At 36.7% G+C, this 24,657-nt stretch overlaps 1 protein-coding gene and 1 long non-coding RNA gene across 3 annotated transcripts in view; both read right to left on the reverse strand.

Moving 5' to 3' along the window:
* fgd1 (FYVE, RhoGEF and PH domain containing 1) overlaps nt 1-24,657 on the reverse strand; it is a 61,474-nt gene that overhangs the window by 30,928 nt on the left and 5,889 nt on the right. The gene's annotated exons all lie outside the window — the stretch shown is intronic.
* On the reverse strand, nt 8,327-10,242 carry LOC135730330 (uncharacterized). Its single transcript, XR_010525940.2, has 3 exons — nt 9,694-10,242; nt 9,345-9,406; nt 8,327-9,185 (listed from the first exon to the last, which is right to left on the reverse strand). It is a non-coding gene; the product is annotated as an uncharacterized lncRNA (long non-coding RNA).

The raw sequence follows: 24,657 nt of genomic DNA on the forward strand, positions 1-24,657 counted from the left end.
AAGTGGTATCGGTGCATCCCTACTTAAAATCCAAACAATTAAAAAGACGACGACTGATTTAGGGCCTGTGACTCATCATATACTCTTCTCATAGTTGTGGTGCTTTATAATTAGGTTTATTTAAAAATAGGCAACACAAACATCAGAAAGCTCGTCCAAAATTATCACAAAATGCTTTTGCGGTCACTGATATAAACCACTGCAGAAAATCATCCAACCAGATGGATTTCAATCTGGATTAATGTCACGTTTAAGACAAAGACCGAGATCACATGAATTCTGACACCAAATATAAAAGTGTGTCGTGACCAGGCTCCAGAATAAACACTTGCCAAGTGTCAAACGCCCAAAAATTGGGCTTTGATGAGTAAATAAATGTAATTTGAAATTGCAGGAATCTTTAGAAATAACATCATAATATATGATTTAAATAACCCAATGCAAGCAAGCATGTTTCCTCTGTGTCACTGCCAATCCTATAATACGCCTTCAGAGAGACGCTCGACCGACTTCTGACAGAATTCGCTCACCTTCGCTAAAAATGCATGAGTGAAACCTTAAGACGATTAAAATTTCTATAAGTAGCTTTTTGAACACAACACTTGCAGAGTACACAAATTTAGCATATTGTAAAGACATCCAGACTTAGATGTCGTCCAGCATCAGATTTTTTAAAAAGGCCCTTGAAGCCAATTTGTTTTTGCACATATAAGATTAAGGTCTGAACTCACTATAACCATTATTTTTAGAGGATTTAAAACATATTTCCTACAGAATTATTTAAATTTTTTAGATGATCATTATCAAAAATGATCATTACCGCAACATGACATTACATTAAATATATGCATTTACAAACTCATGTTTCGGTAATGAGAACTAAAAAGTTGACTAGGTACTATGACAAACAAAATTTTAACTTTATCTGGAGAGCAAAAATAAGAAACTGGTACTGTAGCCATCTTGAAGCGTCACAGTCAATTATGTCCCTTCCAACAATTTTTTTTTTTCTGAAAATGTTGATTGAGGGTTTAAACAATGATTGAAAATTGTTGCGGAGGATGAGAAAATTGGTCTTGGACACATTTATATTTCTTATTATTGTCTCTACATTTACCAATGATCACCAAATACCACATGTCTCTTTACTGTAAATGTTTATAGTATAACATGCACTGAAGCTTTTTATTCTTTATATTTTTTTATTATAAATATTTCCATGTCAAAGAACCCAAATCCAGTCATGGACACGTTGCGGTAATGAAAATTTTCCCCTTAAATGTGGAAAAGCAACAAAATTGGCTTGTATGATGTCATTTGAAATCATGTGCGAAAAAGTACATGAAGAGATGTTTGTAACTGTATGTTTCTTATTTTGATACTCTTACTCTTACTTTTTTAATCAAAATGTTTCATGACACCTCATGTGTCTAATTTCGTGAGAATCACCAATCCGTTGATTTCACATTCACACTTACTAGCAAAACTAGGGAACAACTCATCAAATTTATCCGGTTGGTACCACAAAAATCTTTCGTATTGATTAGTGAATCTATTGTTTTTATCAACTGTATGAACGGCAAATATCAAACTGGTGTGACTGTGATGTGCCAAAATGCCCAGAATTCCTTTCTAAGGGTGATATGATCTGATGTCTTAAGTCACACAATTTACATGTAGCTTCCCTTAAGACAAGACTTCATCATGTTATTACATGCATGTGAGATTACATGACACCGGGTCAGTGTATCCTCTCTCTCTTTAATTTTCCTCACCCCTGCTGGGTTCACAGTATTTCTGGCTCTCTCAGGCCCTGGCGTAGGTTGTATGCTTTAAATGGAGAGATTTACCCCCCTGATTTCCCTAGAGAGACGACCATCTGCCTACTGTCACCCAGCCTATTATTGTGACTTCTCTCGTGTGCGCATGCCCGCTGACAGCGGCTCCAATGCCAGAGGCCACGGAGTCAAGCATGTGCTCTTGCGAATAATCACAAGCGAATACATTTATATTTATAAATTTATACAAATGCACAGGTCTTTCTGTATTGTACACTAACCTGCAATAAGTTGAGCAATGCATACAGTAAAAAACAAATATGTATATAAATGTACAGCATTCAATTATTAAACAGATCTCCACAGTTAAAAAAAAACTCCTCGTGTTTACCTCAAGGCCATAAAAACCCAACAAAAGCCCCTTTCAATGAATATAACAGAGCTGTAGAAGAGTTAACTAGTCTTTTGTTAGAATTGGTGAACTAAGAGTTAATGAGATTGACCTTCACCCGCAGTATTCATCACACTTTTATTGGCCCCTTGACAAATACACATATTACCTTAAAGTAATTAACAACACACACGAGCATTGTGCCAAATGAATGTCAAGCGTTATGTTAAAAGAGATAATTTCATTTAACCGTTTAGTTTAATATAACAACATTCAATATGACTTCTGGCGTTGAATTTAATCATTTTTATTACATTTCTATGTTGCTGATAAACCTGGGCTGTCTTTGAAACATGATATCAACACACTACTTACTCAAAGATACTACATTTGCAACACTGTCAGTAAAATATGGTTAAAATTAGTCCCATGTACCATTTAGGTATAGATATGTATACATTTAATACCTTTATGTAACTCTGAGTTACTAAAATAAACTCTTTAGGTGCTTTTTACATTTAGACATCTGGCAGATGGATTCATCCAAAGCAACTTACATCGTATATAAGGGTGTGTTCCCTTGGTTTGAACACATGACCTTTCCATTGCTAATGCAATGCTCAACCACTGAGCTGTACAGGGTACCAACCCAAATGACAGCTAGGGACCATTATTTGACACTGTTTTTGACAGTTTAGCATACAATCAGAGCACAATATACAATGCAAAGCATCAATTTTGCAAGTTACTTTGGATAAAAGCATCTGCTAAATGACTGAATGTAAATATTCTGCACATGCATCTCAATGCAAGATGTTGCTTGCAACCTATTGTATATTCAGTAATCTGAAGTAGTGCTGCTGAGTAAAACATGATATTCAATGAAGAAAAATGACTTTATCCTCCAAGACTGAATCATGAAAAATGGGTGTTACTTATCAGGAAAAAAAACATGTGTTTGGTGGGGCTGGGTTAAACAATAACAGATCTGTGATATCAGATGAAAAACAAGGAGATTGGAGAGGTGGATTCAAACATTTTTATTTGGGATAACATGCACAACTAAATAATGCAAACTTAAACCAAGAACGTGCAAATCAGGTCATGAAATCGCTTACTTTTATACTATATAGTAGGTGAGGTGAGAGTAGTATGCATTTCAATTTATAGATGTTTTTATCAGACACACATGCGGTGATGTGATTACACGTCTGGTCGGAACTTTACTTCGGGTTGCTGTTTGTTTAATGGTCTGACTAGTTGCTAAACTGAACTTGTGAACAAAACCTTGTTGAAAATAATAAAAATGTTTTGGTTTCCTAGGTAATCTACGTAGTCATTTAACTACTTCATTGTTATTTATTCTTAGCGGAGTTTACCGGAAGTTACGTGTGCACCACAAAAGCCGCTTGTTTATGTTGTTACTGCTGAAACCATAGTATTCAAAAAACTGTAGGTAAAAAGTACTTCCAGCAAGATTTTGAAGGGTGCATTCGATGGACTTACACATCATGTTTTTGGATGATGTATTAAAAGTAGGGCTGTCAAAATGAACGCATTAATAACGCGTTAACGCGACACTAATTTTATTAGCGTGCGATTAACGCAACATGCAATTTCAGACCCAAGCCCTAGCACGTTGTTGGATAAACATTTAAAATGATCTTTATTTGTATGTTTTCTGAGAGTTGTATAATCCTAAATGCTTAACTAATACAAATGATGCGTCCATCTACTTGCGCATCTAAGATTTTGGTTTCAGTTTTAAAACATGCAGGATAAAGTTTGGGACCTGATTGATGTTAAAGAGTAACTAAACCCTAAACCAACTTTTTTAAGTTAATGATCTGTAAGAATGATGCTTTATTAGTGCTGTTCATTGATTTTAGTAACTTTTTTGACATTTGGATATAAAGTGTTTCAATACTACAATATATGGTGTAAAAACGTCTGAGTGCTGCCCTCTTCAGGTTGAACGGTGGCTACTGCAGTTGAATTTTCCTATTGGATGTTGGGTCCAATAAATGACTTGTGACGTAAGCAGGTTCAAGCTCACCACGCCCTTGTTACGATCTCACCACACACTTAGTTCGTCCCCTCTATCTCTGTTGGGATCTGCCCACTTTTCTTGCATTTTTCAAATATTGCAGTGGGTGGAGTCAGGCTCTGACCAGGGGTTTAGTTACTCTTTAAAATAGTTATTAAGAGTGACAAGACTCGGAAACGATCTTCCTCGCGCTGACTGACAAATCTGAAGCATGCACACAGGTGTGTGACCCCAACAACACATAGACAGAATTATAATTTTAAAAATATCTGTTTTGACAAGAATTCATGCAGATATAATCTGTTGTCTTAAAGGTGCAATTTGTAAGATATTTGCAGTAAAATGTCCAAAAACCACTAGGCCAGTGTTATATATTTTGTCCAGCTGATTACTATCAATATCTGTAATGTTTTCAAATACTTGTAAACCGTGAGAAAATTTCCAATCAAAACATTGACACGGGGCAGTGCAGTCTCCTATCAATGACGTTAATATCCATATGACCCTTTGTCACCGCCTTTACTGACGTAAAAACCACATGACAACAGTGGTTGAGTTTGAAAAAATAAAATGGCGGCCAAGGAAGCGACTGGAGCACAAATTTCGTGTAAATAAAGGTATATTTTCACTTTTTACACATTTTAATTGCATTTCTAGCGAGAAATTAGTATTGTTGTTTTCAAATATGTGATTAGTTATCACAAAGGCGCTCTCTGTTTATATTTCAAACACGCAGCCTTTGAAGTGCGTCGGAAAGCCTTTCTCAGAGCTGCCTTCATGCCTCCGAAGTCATTTCCTCATGAGGCAGGGAGGCAACAAGCCTTGAGTTTTCGGACGCAGCGAGCCAGTGTCGTGGACAAATGCGGAACTATGCGATAGCATCAAAGACAGCTCCCGTAAACGTTCGGGCCAACCAAACGACCCAAGAAGAGTTTGGAACAAAACGAGAGAAAGAATGAGCATCAATTTGGTGTTGCATTATCTGGATAGAGAGAGCTTCACGACAACATTTAACTAGACAGAGATTCTGATCCTGCTTGTGTTTTACGCGATGGGTGAGTAGTTTTGATTCATAACCCTTCAAAAACGTATGCTTTTATATCGATCACAACATTAGTGTGTAGATTGTAATCAGCGCGTCTTCCCGCGGACGATATGCACATCAAGAGGTATTGTACAGCAATATAAATGGTCATTTTAAGACACTTAGACAATAAGAGGCTGTTTACACTTGGCATTAACATGCGTTTTCGTCAATCGGATCAAAAGTGGACAACGTTAATGCCAGGTGTAAACGGTGTTCAAAACGTTTTGAACGCGTCCACTTTCAACCACATCCAGACGTAGTCGAAACCACTTTCGATCGGATCGCTTTGGAGTTGCGGAACGCAAATGTGGTTGAATGTGTTCGAACAGCCACACGTGACCGCCTTCACTCCGCCAGTTTATCTAATCTGAGGTATTAAACACAAGTTTTACGTCTTTTTTTACTTCTGCCGTGAACATACGGTGAACAGCGCTATTTTTAGCCTTTCATTGATAAAACTACTGCGGGTGTTCTCCGTAGTTTCGTTTTGAAAGTGTGAAAGTTGCGCGATCCTATTTCATCAATTGCGCTGAAAATTCAGATAAAGCTCCAACATATAAACATACAAAACACTGTGCAGCATGTATACTTGCTAAACAAGCAGCGGACTCCGACATAATATTAGTTTGCATCCATATAAACTCATCATTACTCCCGCTCGCGTTTTAATGACAGCTGAGAGACTCGCCCACCGTCTCACAGACCGCCCCCCTCACAGTATTCAGGACAGAAGCGTTCGAAAGTGGACAAAAGAGACGGATTTAAATACCAGGTGTAAACGTAATGTGTCTCTCTCGTCCACTTGTGATCCGATCGATGAAAACACATCTTAATACCAAGTGTAAACAGCCCCTAAGATTTGTACTGTCAATACATTATGTGAAAAATAATTGTAGATTGTAAGTTGAAAACTTAATTCTGTGCTGTGTTAACCATCGAATTTGGACTAATAGTGTAACATCTATGACTAACAATTTCGTTTTGAACATCACATATAAACTTAAATAATGAAATAAACGATGTCATCAAACGCAACATTTATAAGACTTGATTACCTTATCCGTCAACGTGATTTCTCGTTCGTGTCTGATTGATGGCCATCAGCGGTTGAGTTAAAGAATACAAATCCCATAATTCCACGCTGCTTCAGAGCGTCATTAAACAACGTCATTGTTATTGATTTGATCTGGCGCCATCTAGAGGCACAGATAATACAAATTGCATCTTTAAGGTGAATGTTTGGATAAATGTTGAGGAGAAATATGTGATGTGTAAGATTATCCCTGCATTACAGTAGATCTTAAAGCTGTCTGTCTGTCTCAATCAATCAAACAATATTGATATTGTTTTTGACTTTGTGTGCTAAATCTATTAGTTTTACCCGCGAAGGTATGGATGCTGTGATTTTGTTTTTGAACCTTAAAAAATCTTTAACTGCATTTTTGTAAAAATTAGCTCTGCTGACTCTTTCACTAACAATAAAAATACATTGGCATAAAGCATCCATCTTTGTCCATGCCCATATTGATAAGATTATTAAAAAGTGTTAATTACAGTAAATATCGAACAGATAAAAATGTGCGAGTAAACTCATGACAATCATGCAATTAATCTAGATTCAATATTGTAATCAATGACAGCTCTTATTAAAAGAAAGTGAAATATGAAAATTGTAAAAAATGAAAATGTAATATTTATCTCTATTCAAGCATTACTGAGGTATGTATGAGTTTTTAAATATTTAATTGCATAAATCTTCCAAACTGTGACTTATAACAGTACACTTGTATTTTACTCCTAACACATCCTGCATTTTTCCACAGTTGTCTTATCAAATCAAATGGACGGACTACCGGAAAGCATCACAGAGTTGATGTGTCTGTACAGTAAGCTGTGATTATATGAGTGGATTAAAGCCGGCTGTTGTTTGTAATGGAGCTGGTGTGAGTGCTACAGGACCGGTTGAGGCCTTGAGAGTCTCAGCTGTTTGCTTGCTGACATGTTGAACTCCATCCCAGAGGACCGCATTCGCTACGCCCCCTTCACTTCACCAGATGTCTAACAACACTCTCAGCTAGAGGGGGCTGTGCGTCAGCTGACTTTCGAGAATAAAAAAAACATGATTAATAATATCCGGTCCTTTTAAAAACACGTCTCATCTGACTTTCACGTGACCTGAGCATAACAAAAAAAAAGAGGTTTGAGCAACCAAAACAAGAAAACACAGAGGACTGTGAAGAAGGAAAGTAATACTCACATAAAAAGGCATTCACACACTTCCAAATTAAGACAAAAATAAGACAAATAAACATTTACAAAAATGTTTACTAGGTATACATTACAGTAATTATTATAGGTAAATTAAAGGAATAGTTCAACAAAAAAAAAATTTTTGTCATCATTTACCTACCCATAAGTGGTTTCAAAGTTACAAAGAAATATGAAGAAATTTATTTTGAAGAATGTTTGTAACCAAGCAGATCAGGGGCACCATTGACTTCCATAGTAAAAAAAAATATATTATGCAAGTGAATGGTGCCCCAGACCTGTTTGATTTGAATCTTTTATTTTTTAAATATATTTAGTAATGCACCGATGTATCGGCCGCCGATATTTATCGGCCGATTTTTTATGAATTCGAAACCATCGGCATATCGGCAATAGCACGAGAAAGACTGATACCAATTTTTTATTAATTAACTGCATAAAGAAATCCATTATATGTAAAAAAATGAGTTAATGTTGTTAATAAAAGGTTGTCATGCTGTCTTATTATATTTGTTTTAGCTTAATTTGTGCCTCTCTTATTATGTTGGTCAGTTGAATGTTAATTAGATCCAATCCATGTTCAGTAAAAATAATTTGATGCAGAAATAAACTAGCTAATAGACCAACTGCATTGTATGAAGTTGTCTGTTTAAATCAGTATCGGCCACAAAAAATCCTATCGGTGCATCCCTAAATATATTCATTTGTGTTCAGCAGAAGAAAGAAATGTATACATGTTTGTAACAACACTGTTAACGATTTCCCTGTATTTTTACAGTACGGTACTGGCAGCACGGTTGCCAGTAAGTTACTGTATTTTGGTTTTACAGTACTGTACTGTAATACCATTTTACAGTACACAAACTAGTACTGTATAGTTACAAAGCAGTACTGTACTGTAATTTTACAATATTTTATTACAGTAGTCTATTTTTACAGTAATTTACTGTAATGTCTATATTGACCCATAAATACTATTTATTACTTATTACAGTTAATACAATAATATTATATAAAATAGCTAGATATTTAGGTTTAAATCTATAGTTATTAATATGGTAAAAATGCTATCCTTGACATGACATAATGAATTAAAAGGCAATCCAAGCAATGTTTGTATCAAAATTTTATTTAAAAAACATTTAATCGAAACAAAACATATTTAAAACAAGATTTTAAACAATAATAAACATATAATCAAGTAACATAAAATAAAATCAACAAGTATAAACAAGTTTGGAGACCCCTGCTGTAACATATTTAACTCTGGCAAATAGAACACTCTTCCATAGTTTGAAGTTTTCAGTTTAAAGTCCATCATCGTCTAAAAGGTAACATTTCACTGTGGTAAAAAGAACACTGGCCCATAGTTTTAAATATTCTACTTAAATTTCATTTAACACTAAAAATAAATGCATTAAACTGTGGCAGACAGACCACAGTGGCCTTTACTTTGAAGTCGTCCATTCGAACTCAATCAGGGACTGCATGAAGCTGTTCACATGGGGGTCAATGGCCACAGCTTTTCTCTGCACCAAGTTCCTTGTCTTTTTGCTTGCTCCTTGTCTGGATGTGCACTTTTTCCCATCTTTGGAATTAATTATATCCAGAAACCTGTTAGAAATATCATAAACATTAAGTCAACAAATATAAGATAGAAAAAGATTCTTAAAAAACTAAACTCAGCCTTGAATTTACTCCTATTCTGAAACCTTTTGCTCTTATTCTACTGTTCCACACCTAATTACATTAAAATACAGAAGATTCACTTACCGCTGAACAAACTCTTTCCTCAATGGACAGCATCCACATGGATCCTGTCATGATTGAATGTCCTGAACAGAAAGTACAATTGTTACTGATTTGGACACAACTTTTTATTCTGAAAACAAAATCTTTTGTCAATAAAGTCCAGGGACACCTCTGCTAAATAAATACAATTATTAAATTAAATTTCTTATAACCAAAGTCTGAATATTTCTGTTTGTATATTTCTACATGGCAAACTAAGACAATTGTGTACATGTTGTGTATGGTCGTGTTACAGTGTTGTGTGTGGGAATTGTGAATGAGTGTATACATGGGTATTTAAAGAAACTGTAGTGGTAAAGTGCAAACTTACCGAACATAATGTGCTTGGTGTGTGTCTGGTGTCACCCATTGTGCCTCCACATCTGCCTTAACTCCTGAAAAGTGCAATGACACTCATGTAAACTACAAATAAAAAGTGATCAGCACATTCCTGTGTACTTTTACATGTGACGTGAAAGCATTTAATATTGCAGTCAAAAAATACATGACTTGTAACTGTACATCATGTACTTGCCTGGTGCCTTTAAAGATGATCCATCTTACCCAATCCGACTTACAAGCAATGGTAAGACTGTAAAAAAGACAAATGTTACAAAATCTGTTAGCCATAGAAATAAGTAGACATTGTGAAGGAAATGGTAAAAGAAAACTTAGTAACACTTTACTATAAGAGTTTATTCCTTAACATTTGGTAATGCCTTAGCTAATATGAACTAACAATGAACAATATATTTTACAACATTAATAATATTTGATAATGTTCATTGTGCAGAGACAAAGTGATTGATTTAAAAATGTATTAAGTGTTTAAATCTAATATCATGCTATGCTAACAAATAAAACATTACTGTAAGTGTTAAGTCAGTTGTAAAACATATATATATATATATATATATATTAGTTGTTATATTATATATAAATATATAAATAAGTCTTTTTTAATTATTATTCTATAACATCTTGTCTACAGAAAATCTCTGAAAATGTCTCGTTTACTGCAGAAAATAGCGATTTATAGTGACAAGGTAAAAGGACTGTCCCTTTAATGTTTTACCCGGACGGCTGCGGTGTAACACTATTTCACGCAAAGTTTTTTAACAAGTTAGTAGCTAGCTGCTCACTTTAAAGATAAACATGATCGCCTAAATCTGAGCAATCCTGGTGATGCCAGTTTCCTACACGATGTTATAATGGACTATTTTACATCCAGAGTTTAAGGATCAGATGACAGAGACGAGAAGACAAAGGTACGTAAATGCGGAGCCCATTCTCTTTTCGTGCATTGATTTGATGCGTTTTGGAAACTTCTATAACTTACAGCGTGTAATGCATCTGAAGTGGTGGAAACAATATGCCATAAAAATGTATTGGACAACTTACTGGACGTGTAAAACGCTTTAGAGAAGATATTCTCTGCTTTTGCTGATATAACGTAATATAATAACAACAACAATAAGCGCGGCAATCCCTTTCGTTCATCTGATATTAAGATGAGCCCAGGTCTGAATGATATTTGGTCGAAGTTAAAGCTGCGATGAGTTCGATGCATGTATCCAGTTAAATATGAGGTTTCTTGTTTTCACTTCTGTGGAGTAACTAGTTCGGTACTATGCTGTGTACGGGGTGTCAAGTCCTATCTGTTTACAACCACGAGTCAGCCTTGCCAAACAGTCGAACTTAATACTTTTCTCTGACGCTAACGTTAACTGAACGGATGAAACGCCGAGATAAACGACCGTTATGCTGGGACCGCAAGACCGCGCTGGCGGGTTGTCTTTGTCCATTTCGTTAAAAATAGTTTCATTGTCACCACACTTTCAACACAATATAAACTCAACAAACCGTCATAATTTAGTTAAAACAACCCTATATTCATTAAAAAAAGGTGTAAAGCGAGTTAAAGCAGCGGTAGACATCTGTGTGTAACGTTAGCTTACTTTCTGAGGGAGATTGAAACTTTGTTGGCGACCGTTTTTCTCTCTCATTGCACGTTTAAAACAATATTGTGACAAACTATTGACAACATTCTTAAACTAAAAATTAAGTTTTCATGAAACAGAAATATTTCAAACTCACCGAACTGCCAGAAATCAATCGTCCTCCTTCAGCTGCAGCCAAGAGTTGTGCGCTCCCTCTGTCTGTGTGATTTGACGTTGGCGCACTTTCTCTGATTATTGCAAGTACACCTGGCACATTACAGCAATGGCTACAGCAAGGTTACATCAAGACCAAAATATACTGTAAAATGTTCCCGCTCAAACAAATTTACCCAGAATGCATTATGAACTGCAGTACTGTACTGTAATGTACACATACAGTATAGTACTGTGGATTTTTACAGTACAGTGCTGCTAAATCTACAGCGACATCTAACAGTGAACTTAAGGGTGAGTAAATGATGAATTTGATGCCTTTAAAGGGGACATATCATGATAATCTGACTATCATGCATGTTTAAGTGTTATAATTGGGTCCCCGGTGCTTCTACCAACCTAGATAATATAAAAAACAACCCAGTAACTTAGTTTTGGTAAACCATTCTCTGCAAGCGTGTGAAAAAATAGGTTATTGAAATGTGGCTCCCCTTGTGATGTCAGAAGGGGATATGCCACCCCTTAATCTGCACTATCCAATCACGGCACTGCCATTTAGTGCAGATATCAGCTCAAAACGGCACACCCAAAACCGGCACATTACAAAGTGGCAATTTTAACATGCTATAATCAATTAAAAATATATTTTGAGTTAAAACTTCACACATCTGTACTCTGGGTACACCAAAGATGACAAAAATGTCCCCTTTAAGGTAAATTTCGGATTATACACTTTCAAAAACTGCTGGGATATTTTCAAGTCAGCGATAAGTTAAAACAAACCAGCATAGGTTAAATTACAACATAACAGGAAGGGTTCGTCCCTTTTTGACCCAACGCTGGGTTAAAAATAACCCAGTATTTAGTTATATTTAGCTTTGAAAGATAGTGTTTCATAAAGCCTATATACATTATACCTCTCTATACCACAGACCTCTCAAAAACTGACCGACTGTCTGAGAAACAACCAGCTTGCAGATATTCAAGAAAGACCTTCACGGTGCACAAGGGGTGAAAGATTTATGATGTCATTGATTTTTACTGCGAGTAGCTTCACTTACGTCTGGGAAAGCAAATCCATCTTGCTTTGGTTACAGCGTTCATTCTTCTATTTCAGCTGTGATACTTCTGTATATATAGATGCACAGTTTGGTATGTCAATGCTTTGTTCATCGCAGACAGAGCTGGAATGTGGGTTCAGTGATCTTTGACTTTGGCATTTCAGAGTCTTAAATGGCTCTTATAATGGAAGTCAAGACATGGAGAGAATTCAATGTATTAAATCTTAGGGAAGCTCTGCTATATATGAACCATTTGAGATTATTGCTCGCATGGCATTTTTTCTGGCTCAGCTCCGGTCCAAACAACCAAGACAGCCCTCTTTAATGAATAAAATAAAGTGTTTTCTAAGTTTTGATGAGTTTTTAAGCATATATTGTGTAAAATAAGCAATGGGCAGAAAGGGGTTAAAATGCTGGGTTAGTTTCAACCCAGCATTGGGTCAAAAGTGGATGTGGCTAGAAGGGATACAGCTATGGGCAAAATCTCATGAAATCTCGCCGGATGGGGGCTATTTTCATCCTAATCCTAACCCTAAACCCAACATCTTGCAAGATTTGGCCGTAGCTGTATTCTCTGCAAAAATGGTTGAACAGCATTTGGGTTAAATTGACCCAGAAAATGTTTATATTTGACCCAACAATGGGTTAAAACAACTCAGCATAGGTTAAATTACAAACCAACGGGTTGGTTTGTCCCCTTTTGACACAACACTGGGTTGAAAATATCCCAACATCAGAAACATTCCACTTTCGTAAAGAAATCCCAATAATTTACTCACCCCCATGTCATCAAAGATGTTTATGTCTTTCTTTGTTCAATCAAGAAGAAATTACATTTTTTGAGTATTTTCCAGGATTGCAGGATTTTTCTCCATGGACTTTAGTGGACCTAAACAGTTTACAGTTTCAATGCAGCTTCAAAGGGCTCAAAACCATTGTCATTTTTGCAAAAAATAAAATAAATATACTTTTAAACCACAATCTCTCGTCTTGCACTAGCTTTGTGATGGGTCAGCGCGACCTTATGTATTACATAATCACGTTTTTTGTGAAAATGACAATCGTTTGGGTAGATAAGACCCCTATGCCTCGGTTGGGATTGTTAGAGCCCTTTGATGCTGCATTGAAACTGTAAACTGTTGAGGTCCACTAAAGTCCACTATATGCCACTAAATCCTGGAATTTTTTCCTTAAATTTATTCTTGAATGAACAAAGAAAGACATAAACATCTTGGATGACATGGGGCTGAATAAATTATCAGGATTTTTTTATGAAAGTGGAATAATCCTTTAACCTCTTCCTACCCATTGCTTATTTACACTCACCTAAAGGATTATTAGGAACACCTAACTAATACTGTGTTTGACCCCCTTTCGCCTTCAGAACTGCCTTAATTCTACGTGGCATTGATTCAACAAGGTGCTGAAAGCAATTTTTAGAAATGTTGGCCCATATTGATAAGATAGCATCTTGCAGTTGATGGAGATTTGTGGGATGCACATCCAGGGCACGAAGCTCCCATTCCACCACATCCCAAAGATGCTCTATTGGGTTGAGATCTGGTGACTGTGGGGGCCATTTTAGTACAGTGAACTCATTGTCATGTTCAAGAAACCAATTTGAAATGATTCGAGCTTTGTGACATGGTACATTATCCTGCTGGAAGTAGCCATCAGAGGATGGGTACATGGTGGTCATAAAGGGATGGACATGGTCAGAAACAATGCTCAGGTAGGCCGTGGCATTTAAACGATGCCCAATTGTCCAATTTTGGTGAGCTTGTGCAAATTGTAGCCTCTTTTACCTATTTGTAGTAGAAATGTATGTTACCCGGTGGGGTCTTCTGCTGTTGTAGCCCATCCGCCTCAAGGTTGTGCGTGTTGTGCCTTCACAAATGCTTTGCTGCATACCTCAGTTGTAACTAGTGGTTATTTCAGTTAAAGTTGTTCTTCTATCAGCTTGAATCAGTCGGCCCATTCTCCTCTGATCTATAGCATCAACAAGGCATTTTCGCCCACAGGACTGCCGCATACTGGATGTTTTTCCCTTTTCACATCATTCTTTGTAAACCCTACAAATGGTTGTGCGTGAAAATCCCAGTAACTGAGCAGATTGTGAAATACTCAGACCGGCCGGTCTGGCACCAACAACCATGCCACGTTCAGAATGGCTTAAATCACCTTTCTTTCCCATTCTGACATTCAGTTTGAAGTTCAGGAGATTGTCTTGACCAGGACCACACCCCTAAATGCATTAAAGCAAATGTCATGTGATTGATTGATTAGATAATTGCATTAATGAAAAAATGTTCCTATTAATCCTTTAGGTGAGTGTATTTTACATGATATGTGCTTAAAAACTCAAAATAACCCAGCATTTTTGAGTGTTTCTTGCTAACATGAACTGAAAAGATTTGCTGTAGAAAGCTCAATTAAGAAATTGACCAGCAATGTGTGTTAAAAAGGGAAAAATATATTTCTTTAAAAGTCTTTCAGCTGTCCATTATAGCATATGGTTTTGCCATTTTAACACAGACAGCAAGGCCCACGTGGATTTGGACTCAAAAAATGTGCAGAATGCGACACGTATAGGAAAATCCACGAAACGCTGCACAGACGTCCCTCATCTCTTTGAAGCTGCAGAAAATGAGGTCACATTTTTCTTGTCTGCCTTCTTTTACTACGTGTAAAGACGGAGACCCCCGGCACTCTTCAGTCTAATCAGCTCGTGGGTCTCTGTATTTATCAAACCCTCCCCGTTAACTGCAGCAGATTAAAGCGAGTAGGATTTGACTGAGTGGTTTAAAGCTCTCTCCGACGACTCTTGAGTGATAAGAGCTACATTGAGCCTCTCGCTCTCTTTCTCGCTCTCGGCTTTCTCCTGCCACGTTGTCTGTGGTTTCAAACGTCAGCACGGCATTCCCACACAGTGCCGGCACAGTGACACACTGTCTTTGCTTCTTTTCTTATTTTCCTCTCTATCCCCCCACCCCTTATCCTCTTCTCCTCCTCCTCCTCTCCCCACAGCTGCAGAAGCCGATAACATATTTGAGCTCAAGTTTTTAACACAATCACTGCTTTTCCAACACACGCACACACACTTTAGGCCCTTTTCAGGCAATGTCTGGCCCTGTGGGCTTCTTAAAATATTTATTTTACACTAGTGCTTAATCACTAGTTTGTTTAATTTGACTACCTTGTTTAACAGTGGGCGTGCATACATTACTGCCATTTCCCTGAACTGACAAATGCAACTTCCAGTTCTTTTCAAATTATGTATTGGCTTTGATAAGATTAGTTTTGGAAATGACCCAGTGAAAACCCAAAGTCATTTTTTATGATTTACTGTTGTCTACATTAAATCAGCCAACTTATTTCTATGAAAATATAACCTTGATATCTTTAATATGGACTGAGTAAGTTCATAACAAAGATTGAAATCAATGTAAAAATCAAACTTTGATGCTATGAGACTTTAGCCTGGATTTTTATAAGCTGGGTTTCCATCGAAACATGAAGAAAATCTTTTCAAAATTCACAAAAAGAAAAACCGAACAAATGCGAATTATGTGTGTTTGTCAAGTTTTTTTAAGCAAATGAGTAAATAAAATAAGGCACGCTAAGAAAATGGAGACAGGACTGCGTTTAGTTACGATTTGGCAAGTTATTAATTTATTAGCAGTGCAGCTTGTAATTGTCAAACTGAATGATGTGCACAGAAAAAGAAATGCAGGATTTTTGATGCGGGCACGAGCAGCAAGGGCATTGCGACGACTTCGAGCCCCATATATGATAAAGACAACTATCAGCTGATACAGCTAGACCAGTAATTCTCAAAGTGTGGTCCAAAACCCCCCCAGTGGTCCGCCAAAAGATGACCTAAACTAGGCAAGTGTTTATACAATCGTCACTTATTTAAGTAGATTTTTAATGCACTTGTGAAACTGCGATATCCGTTCTTGCCATTCTGTTTTAATATCATAAAATGGATCGGTGGCTAAACCAAAGAGGAGTCAAAAGAAGGATCAAGCGTCAACTGAAAGCAGCTAAAATTCACAGATCTATTAGTTTTGTAATGTACTAGTTTTTGTTTCATGTGTAAAATCCCTGTAATTTCACTGATTTTGGACATTAAGGGGAACATTTTTTCAGCATTTTATTGTTACCATAGTAACAACCATAGACTTCATATACCCACCACCTCAGTTTTAAACTAATGACTCTTTGGAATGACATTAAGTGGGACCTAGGCTGTTACAGTATGTTTAATTGCAGGTTTTTTTCATATGCGCAGTTTGTTGTTCATATTAAGCTGTAACTTATTTCACATTTACTTGTTCAAATGAAATAAAATTCATTTTAATTCAATACATTTCTGAACATGGCATTGCATTTGTGCTTAAAAAATTTGTTTTTGACTTGAAACAGTTGCATATTAAGCTTAAATTTAGCTTATCCTTCCTATTTTGTTGTTTTTTGGGGGCGTGTTAGAGTGGTATTCTGTTAGGTGGTCCTCAGAAAAAAATTAGAAGATAAAGTGGTCCTTGTGCTGAAAAAGTTTGAGAAACACTGAGCTAGACAATCAAACACGTGGATTTAATGTTCGCTACCTTAGAAATTATTATTCAGCAAATGCATTTCCATATCCCATTATTTGCATTTACTCTTTATTGCATAAGTCAAAGACCACCTCAAGAGAGCGTAAAAACTTTGTGAATTAAAAAGATTTTTTTTATTTGGCGTTTATTTCAACAGTTTCTTATGCGATAGTTCAAAATGTGCAAAAAATATGAGGCTATGATCACAGTGCGTTTTAGTTTTAAAACACATTACTTTTGCTACGATAATGCCTGGTGTCCACATTATTCTGTAATTTTCTACTCTCGAAAAATGAATGTGAATCCAACGATTACATTTGTGAGATTAAACATTTTTTCATATAACTTAAAATATGGCAGCATATCGATAACATTAAATATCATTGATTATTGCTCGTCTCGTGACTAGTTGTCATTTGCATTTTTCGCGGGGCTGGATGATATGGTCATAATTTCTATCGCCAATATACTTTTTAATTGCGTGCGGTATGGTATAAATCTGACAGCGTTATGAATGTTATAAAAAACATGGGATAAACTGCAAATGCCAACAACTGTCTGTACCTACAAACTAATCAACAAATGAATTTGCCAAGTCTATGAAGACTTCTCTTATAAAACTATACAATAAGTCCCAACCACATTAATTGGTCGCAATGATATGATTTGACGCGAGGTACAGATGAGCGATTTAAATCTAATTAGGCAATACATTTTCCTCACCGCCCCGGAGAGCACGGCTCATGGTATCTTACCAATGAAAGACGCCACGGAAGCGCGCTTTGGAAAGAAGAAGCACCTTGACGTGACATGTGAACAACTGCGGGACTCTGTAATGTATATCGAATTATCAGAAATGTGTGTATAAACCATGATATCACTGTTATTGAAAACAAAAATATACCCAAAAATATATTATAGGGATGCCCCGGATGTTCGGCAACCAAAGTTATTTGGCAGAAAATAGCAAAAAACTAATAGAATAAGTGGAAAGGCCAAATAAATTTTACCAAACAATAAGCTCTTTGATGACGCGATCAAATAGTTAACCAGCGCAGAGTGAGAGACGCGTAAATGCATCAAACATGTTGGTAGTCAGAGAAAGTGTCAGAGAAAAACACGAAAACATACAACATATAAGTTTTATTTATCATTTAAAATCAAGACATCCTAAACACCATGCAGAGTATGAAAAAAGACAGGGTGGCGGTAAACCTGGGTATTTTTCTGCTGAATGCACAAGCATGGAGAACGAGAGACTTTAGCTCTTCATCTCATGTCACAGAATGAGCGTCAGCAGTATGTAATAAAAACTTCCTAAAACCAGTAAAGTCCTACAATGACAAACACGCTTGTTGTTAATAAACGTTTTATTTCTCGTTTAATAAAAGTTTTTTTAAGACCAATTTATTGAACGCTTTTTCCTGTCATCTCTTGTCAATCTTGCCGCCATCTCTCGGTCTCCCTTTGCTTGGGCATGACCGTGCACGCAGGCGCGCGTCCACTGCTCAATATGCAATGCTATATAAGCGCTGTTGCAAGTTTCTTATAACATAGTGATGAATAGGTTATTTTCATCTTGCACAGAAATAGAAGATTTCATTTATGTACAAGACTCATTTATGTGGTCTAATATAAATGCAACAGTTGTAACAAGCCAGATATCTATCTGATCATAAAAGTGACCAGGTGTAAAAGGCCCTATAAATCACTGCTGGAACGTAAAAAATTTCATTGTTAAATAATGTGAAATAAATATAGTGATATTCTGTAAATATAACTTGTGGTGAGAAAACTGGCAAAATTAAGAAAATGATAAAAAAAAGTTTGGTTGTTCAGTATTTGGCCTGAGTTTTTGATTTTATTTGGCTTCAGACAAGAATTTTTCTTTCGGTGCATCACTAATATGCACTAATTGATGTTGAATTATTGTCCAGTCCTAATTTTTCATCATGACATTTTGATATAAAATCATTCATTTGTGTTTGTGAAGAAAGGAACATCATGAACATCTGAGATGTAATTTATACATTCGGGTGCACGATTCCTTTCCTTTAAGACAAAGTATTTTAATGTCTACTGAAAGAGTGAGAACTGGTTTTGTCACGCTGTCACTTCATTCACACTCTCTCACAGTACCTGCTAAAAACACTCGGCTCTGTCGTGAATCACATCCGCTTCAGGCTATCATTCACATTACTAACCAAACATTTGCATACCATAAAAGTCCTCAATAACCTTGACTTGATCAAACAGAAGCATGACATCACCAGGGAAATCTAAAAATGCGACCTAAGGGGGCCTGAGCGTGGAGGTCATGTGGTTTAGTAAGGAACCAGGAGTCAAAGATCAAGTGTCTCGCTCGAGGGCTAAACTGATTCACATGGTGTTGGGGGTCGACTAAGAAAAGCTCCTCTGCTCGGGTGGAATTTAGGGAAACTGGTGACTCTTTGACTCTGGTGTAGGGCCATCGCTCGCTCTGTAACATCATGGCCGTGTCCTTCTGGATCTCCAGCCAAACCTCAGAGGTTTCTATTTATACTCATGAGCGATGCATGTGTGACCATACTGCCTGTCAGTTCACTTTGATAGCTATATTTTCTTATTATTTTAACTCTCTATGCACCGCTGTGGTGTTTCGTGAAACTATGGAGCTCTGTATCAAAGCTGTAAAATTGAAATATTGTTTATATGTTGGGTCAAAGCTGCAAATCCAACACCATTTATCTACACCGTCATTAAAAATTTGACTCACTGAGGCAGTACACTTTAAAAAGGTCCTAATATGTACCATTTAGGTACACATTATGTATACTTTGGATACCAGTAGGTAGGTACTAATATTCTTTAAGTACACTTTTTCAAAGGGTACCGCGCCCCAGTGACAGCTTGCGATCATTTTTACAATTTTTTTGGCAATGAATCATACCTCAAATTATGTGGCCTGTTGAGGAGGTATGGGTGAAAAAATCCCATGCACTTACATTAAAGTGAAGTTTATAGAGACTGGGCTGGGCTCCTTTACTTGCCAGTATGAAACCACCTAGAAAGGCTTTAGCAAATGCGCAGCCCTTCCTTTATATAGGAAAAAATGCATATAAAATATTCTTGATCATTGTTCTTATTAAAACTTAAAATGGTTGAAATCTAAAGCAAATACAAATCACAATAATAGTTTTACCCTCATAACTCCCTTTCTGTTTATTTCGTAACCTGTACGGCACAAAATATGGATGCAATTATAACACCAAAGCGATTCATGACTTTTATGGGAATTTAACAAGAAACAGTACGGCGAAGCATCAACACAGCTCCCAGTTGCCCCATTGACTGCATTGTTTATTTCCCAAATGGCTCCAAATCATATCATCCAATAATAATAAATAAAGGGTAGACCATGTCTGAATATTATTACACTGGGCTGATAAATCACCACCACGGTGAAAATAAAGCACAATCAGATAAACTCAGTTACACTTTGCATTACATTTACGCATTTGGCAGATGCTTTTGTTCAAAGTGACTTACAGTGCATCACAAAGTATACATTTGATCAATGTGTGTGTTTATCATTAAGACCTTTTGGGCTGCTAACGCAATACTGAGCTATACAGGAGCACTTTGCATGTGCAATTTCAGCCAATTCAATGCAATCTTACTAGTACTTATGTGCACTTATTTTTTTTTAAAAGTATAATTTGTATGCACTCGTAGAAATGATGGCACTGGAGATAAATATTATTTCTTATTTCATTATATAGACAAGATATTTGTATGTTTGAGTGGTGCACGGTTGTTAAGGTGGTACACCTGGTTTTCTAGATAATTACTAGTATCGCAGGTAGGTTCCTTTAGATGCATTTCAGTCAAATGGCTTCTTGGGCCGTCCTCGAGAGTCAGTATGGAGACCAAAACTTTAGCCATCAGTGAGAAGGTATGGCTACAGGTGATGAAAAGTGAAAAGACCAATTACGAACTACTTATCTTCAAATTATTAAAGTTCCATGTTCAATGTACCTGCCCAAGGACAATTTATAATTTATTTCTTGAAAGTAAAACCCTAGCGTAGCTTTGAGAAGAATTTAAGGAGGCTTGGCAAGAAAAATCCAAGGCCAAAAGAACAGAGGAGGACCAACAAAATATTTATTACTGATTGAATTATAGTCTGTGTATGCCTTAATTGGGTTTTTCTATGCAATTTATTTGTATATTACAATAAAACCTTTTTAACTATGCTGTAGTTTGCCCATACCCAAAGTAATTTTGTAAAATGGGACCAAACCAGTCAGAAGTAGCACGGGTATATTTGTAGCAACAATACATATTGTATGGGTCAATATTATAAAAACTTTATTTTTTTGTGAGTGGATGCATACGGACTTCATTTTAAAGGCGATTTTCGCAATATTTTGAGACAAATTGTCCCATCCTAAAAAAAAAAAAACATACATCAATGGAAAGCTTATTTATTCAGCTTTCAACTGATTTATAAGTCTCAAAAAGGTTTTGTGATCCAGGGTCACAAATAAATATAAATACCAAGTTCAGTGTTTTCTCGATTTTGTACAAAACTTTATTATAAAAAAAAAATATCCTGTAGGGTCATCAAAATTAAATAGCAACTTAAAGTCCTATAATACATGAATCATTCATCATACAAAAAAATATCTTACAGTGGCAAGAGAAAGTATGTGAACCTTTTGGAATCTCATAGTTTTCTGAATAAATTTGTCATTGAATGTGATCTGATCTTCATCGAAGTCAAGGGTATCCACAAACATAATGGGTCTAAAAATAATAACAAAAAAATTATGATCTTTCATGTCTTTATTGAACAACCAAAAAACTAGTGATGTTCGGTACTTGAACTAATCGTTCTTTTGAGCCAGTTCTTAGGAGGTAACCGGTCAGGCCGGTTCACAAATCGAACTTTAGTTCCGGGTTGATGATGCAGGACACCCCACCGAAATAGCACGTTGGACACAAAACGTAGGATACCGGAGATATGCTTGTTTTATTAAAAAGCTGAATTTTTATTATTAAAAACTTTCAATTTTAGTATAGTTTATTGTGAATGCAAATCCTATTTTAGTTGTTTATTTCATTTTAAGACAAGTTTATTAATTCTTTATACTTAGGATATGTAGAACACATCCGCAACTGTGCATCAGTGTCTGTAATGTGTGCTGTTGGTGCCAAATTTCACATGCTCACATGTCGCGTCTTTTGCGCACCCAAATTCGTTATTTCAAATGTTGGCACGCGGCCTGCGTGATCAATGGAAGCGCTGCGCACGGGGTGCGACGCGCTCATTTTTCACATCGAGTTAAAGGTGCAGTGTGTAAATTTTAGCAGCATCTAGTGGTGAGGTTACGAATTGCAACCAATGAGTCCACTGCTCACCCCTCACTTTTGAAACGCATAGAGAAGCTACAGTAGCCGGCACCGGAAAAACATGTCATCGACGGAGATAACTTAGTAAAAAAAGTTTGTCCGTTAAGGGCTTCTGTAGAAACATGGTGGCACAAAATGGTGACTTCCATGTAAGGGGACCCTCAGTGTATGTAGATAAAAATGTCTCTAAGATAATAAAAACATAACGGTTCATTATGAAAGGTCTTTATACACCCCTGATAATATTTTGTATATCTTTTTGCATTTCTGTCAAGAGATCCTTTTAAAAATTACACACTGCATCTTTAAAAACATCTCAACTTTTCAGAATGCCGCAAGCGCACCGCAGGTCATGTGACAAGAACCAACTGACGGTTGCGTTTCTAGACGCGAAATGTGAACCGCCCCTTATCCAAGTTGTAGGTTAGTCAAACTGGTCAGTCGTATATCTGACATTTAACAAACATGATTAAATTATGTGAATGAAAGGCAATAAATCAGCTATGTGTTCACAAAAAATAACTTTAGTTGAATGTTTCAATGCGTTGACACAAATTACTTTATTTGAATGTTTCATTGATACAAGTCGTTAGAAAATAAACGCGTAGTGATGTAATTTCTTGATGACGTCAGGAACCAATGAATTGGCTTTTTGAACCGTTTCAATGTCCGAAAAGAACCGGTTCACAGAAATGAATCAGACTTTGCATCACTACAAAAACTTTGTAGTGCTTGTGGAAAAAGTATGTGAACCCTTGAGTTAATGACCTCAAAAAAGCTAATTGGACTCACCTGGAGTCTGGTTAAGATAACACGTTTGGAGGTGTGGACTCCAGCTACTTCGACTGATAAAAACCCCTCAAACTTTTGGAGTTTGCTCTGCACAAGAACACCACGTTTATGTGAGCCATACCTCGCCAAAAAGAGCTTTCAGAGAAGCTACGATCAAGAATTATTGCTTTGCATAAAGCTGGAAAGGGTTACAAAGTTATTTCAACGAATTCACTAGTAAGTTAGGCAAACAATCCACAAATGGAGACGCTTTGGGACTGTTGCTACTCTACCAAGAAGTGGGCACCAAGCCAAAATGGCCCAAGAGCACAACGAAGACTCGTCAATTAGATTATTTTTAGTTTGTCAAAACCCTTGACTCAGATGAAGATCAGATCACATTTTGACTATTCCAAAAGGTTCACATACTTTTCCTGCCACTGTAACTAAAAGTAAAATCTCACCTCTCCCTGACAAACCATGCCTTGAGGTTGCATTCCTTCCCATAGCACTTTTATACACATGCTGAAGTTTAATACTTATGTTTGGGGTTAGTGATTTAAACAAGCCTGCAACCCCGAGCAATACAGTGAGGCTGGCGAACACCTAATGAGATGTTTGCAATGATAGTTACTGTATATATATATATATATATATATTCAAGAGTGCAAACATACAATTTAATTCATAATATTAGGAATGAAGTCACATGTGTTTTACAGAACGGAAACAACCGCCTCAGAGTAATCCAATCTCTTAACCAGATGCCTGAGTATGTGGGTGTTTATAAATGTCTGAAAGGGTACGGCTGCTGAATTAAACACTTCTGTCTCCATTGTTACACATAGGCTGAGGTCAGCAAAGCATTTATTATTTATCCGTGACAAAAACTGTGATCAAATTAAATAAATCACTTCTTCTTTGAAAGCACTGCGCAGTAAATCATACTACAAAATGTTTAACTAAACCAGTGGCTACGTTTCTCTCCCCGCTCCGTATTTATAAAAAAGGCCGAAAGGGTCACATGTGGGTGTGTTTTCAATACTGGCTTTCCTCTGCAAAATCTCTGTTGTCAAGCCAGCGTAGAGATGATGGCCTTCATTCCCAACCTATATATGGATGCATATCGAGCACTGTTTCTTTAACGGCGCTCTGGAGATTTACAAGAAGTTTGGCTCATTCACACGAGCGTAACTCTCAGCGGAGCGCCAGGCCGAACAGCCAGACAGACTTCCTACTCATCTACCGTGTTGGCCGTCGACCAATGAGAAGTGCCGCGCCGCTTTCACGCTGCCATAATACCAACGGCACAGAACGAGTCAGAGTTTTTAAACTGGCTGATGCTCACAGGGAGGAG

This window comes from Paramisgurnus dabryanus, chromosome 11 (assembly GCF_030506205.2).
Source record: "Paramisgurnus dabryanus chromosome 11, PD_genome_1.1, whole genome shotgun sequence".
Taxonomy (NCBI): domain Eukaryota; kingdom Metazoa; phylum Chordata; class Actinopteri; order Cypriniformes; family Cobitidae; genus Paramisgurnus; species Paramisgurnus dabryanus.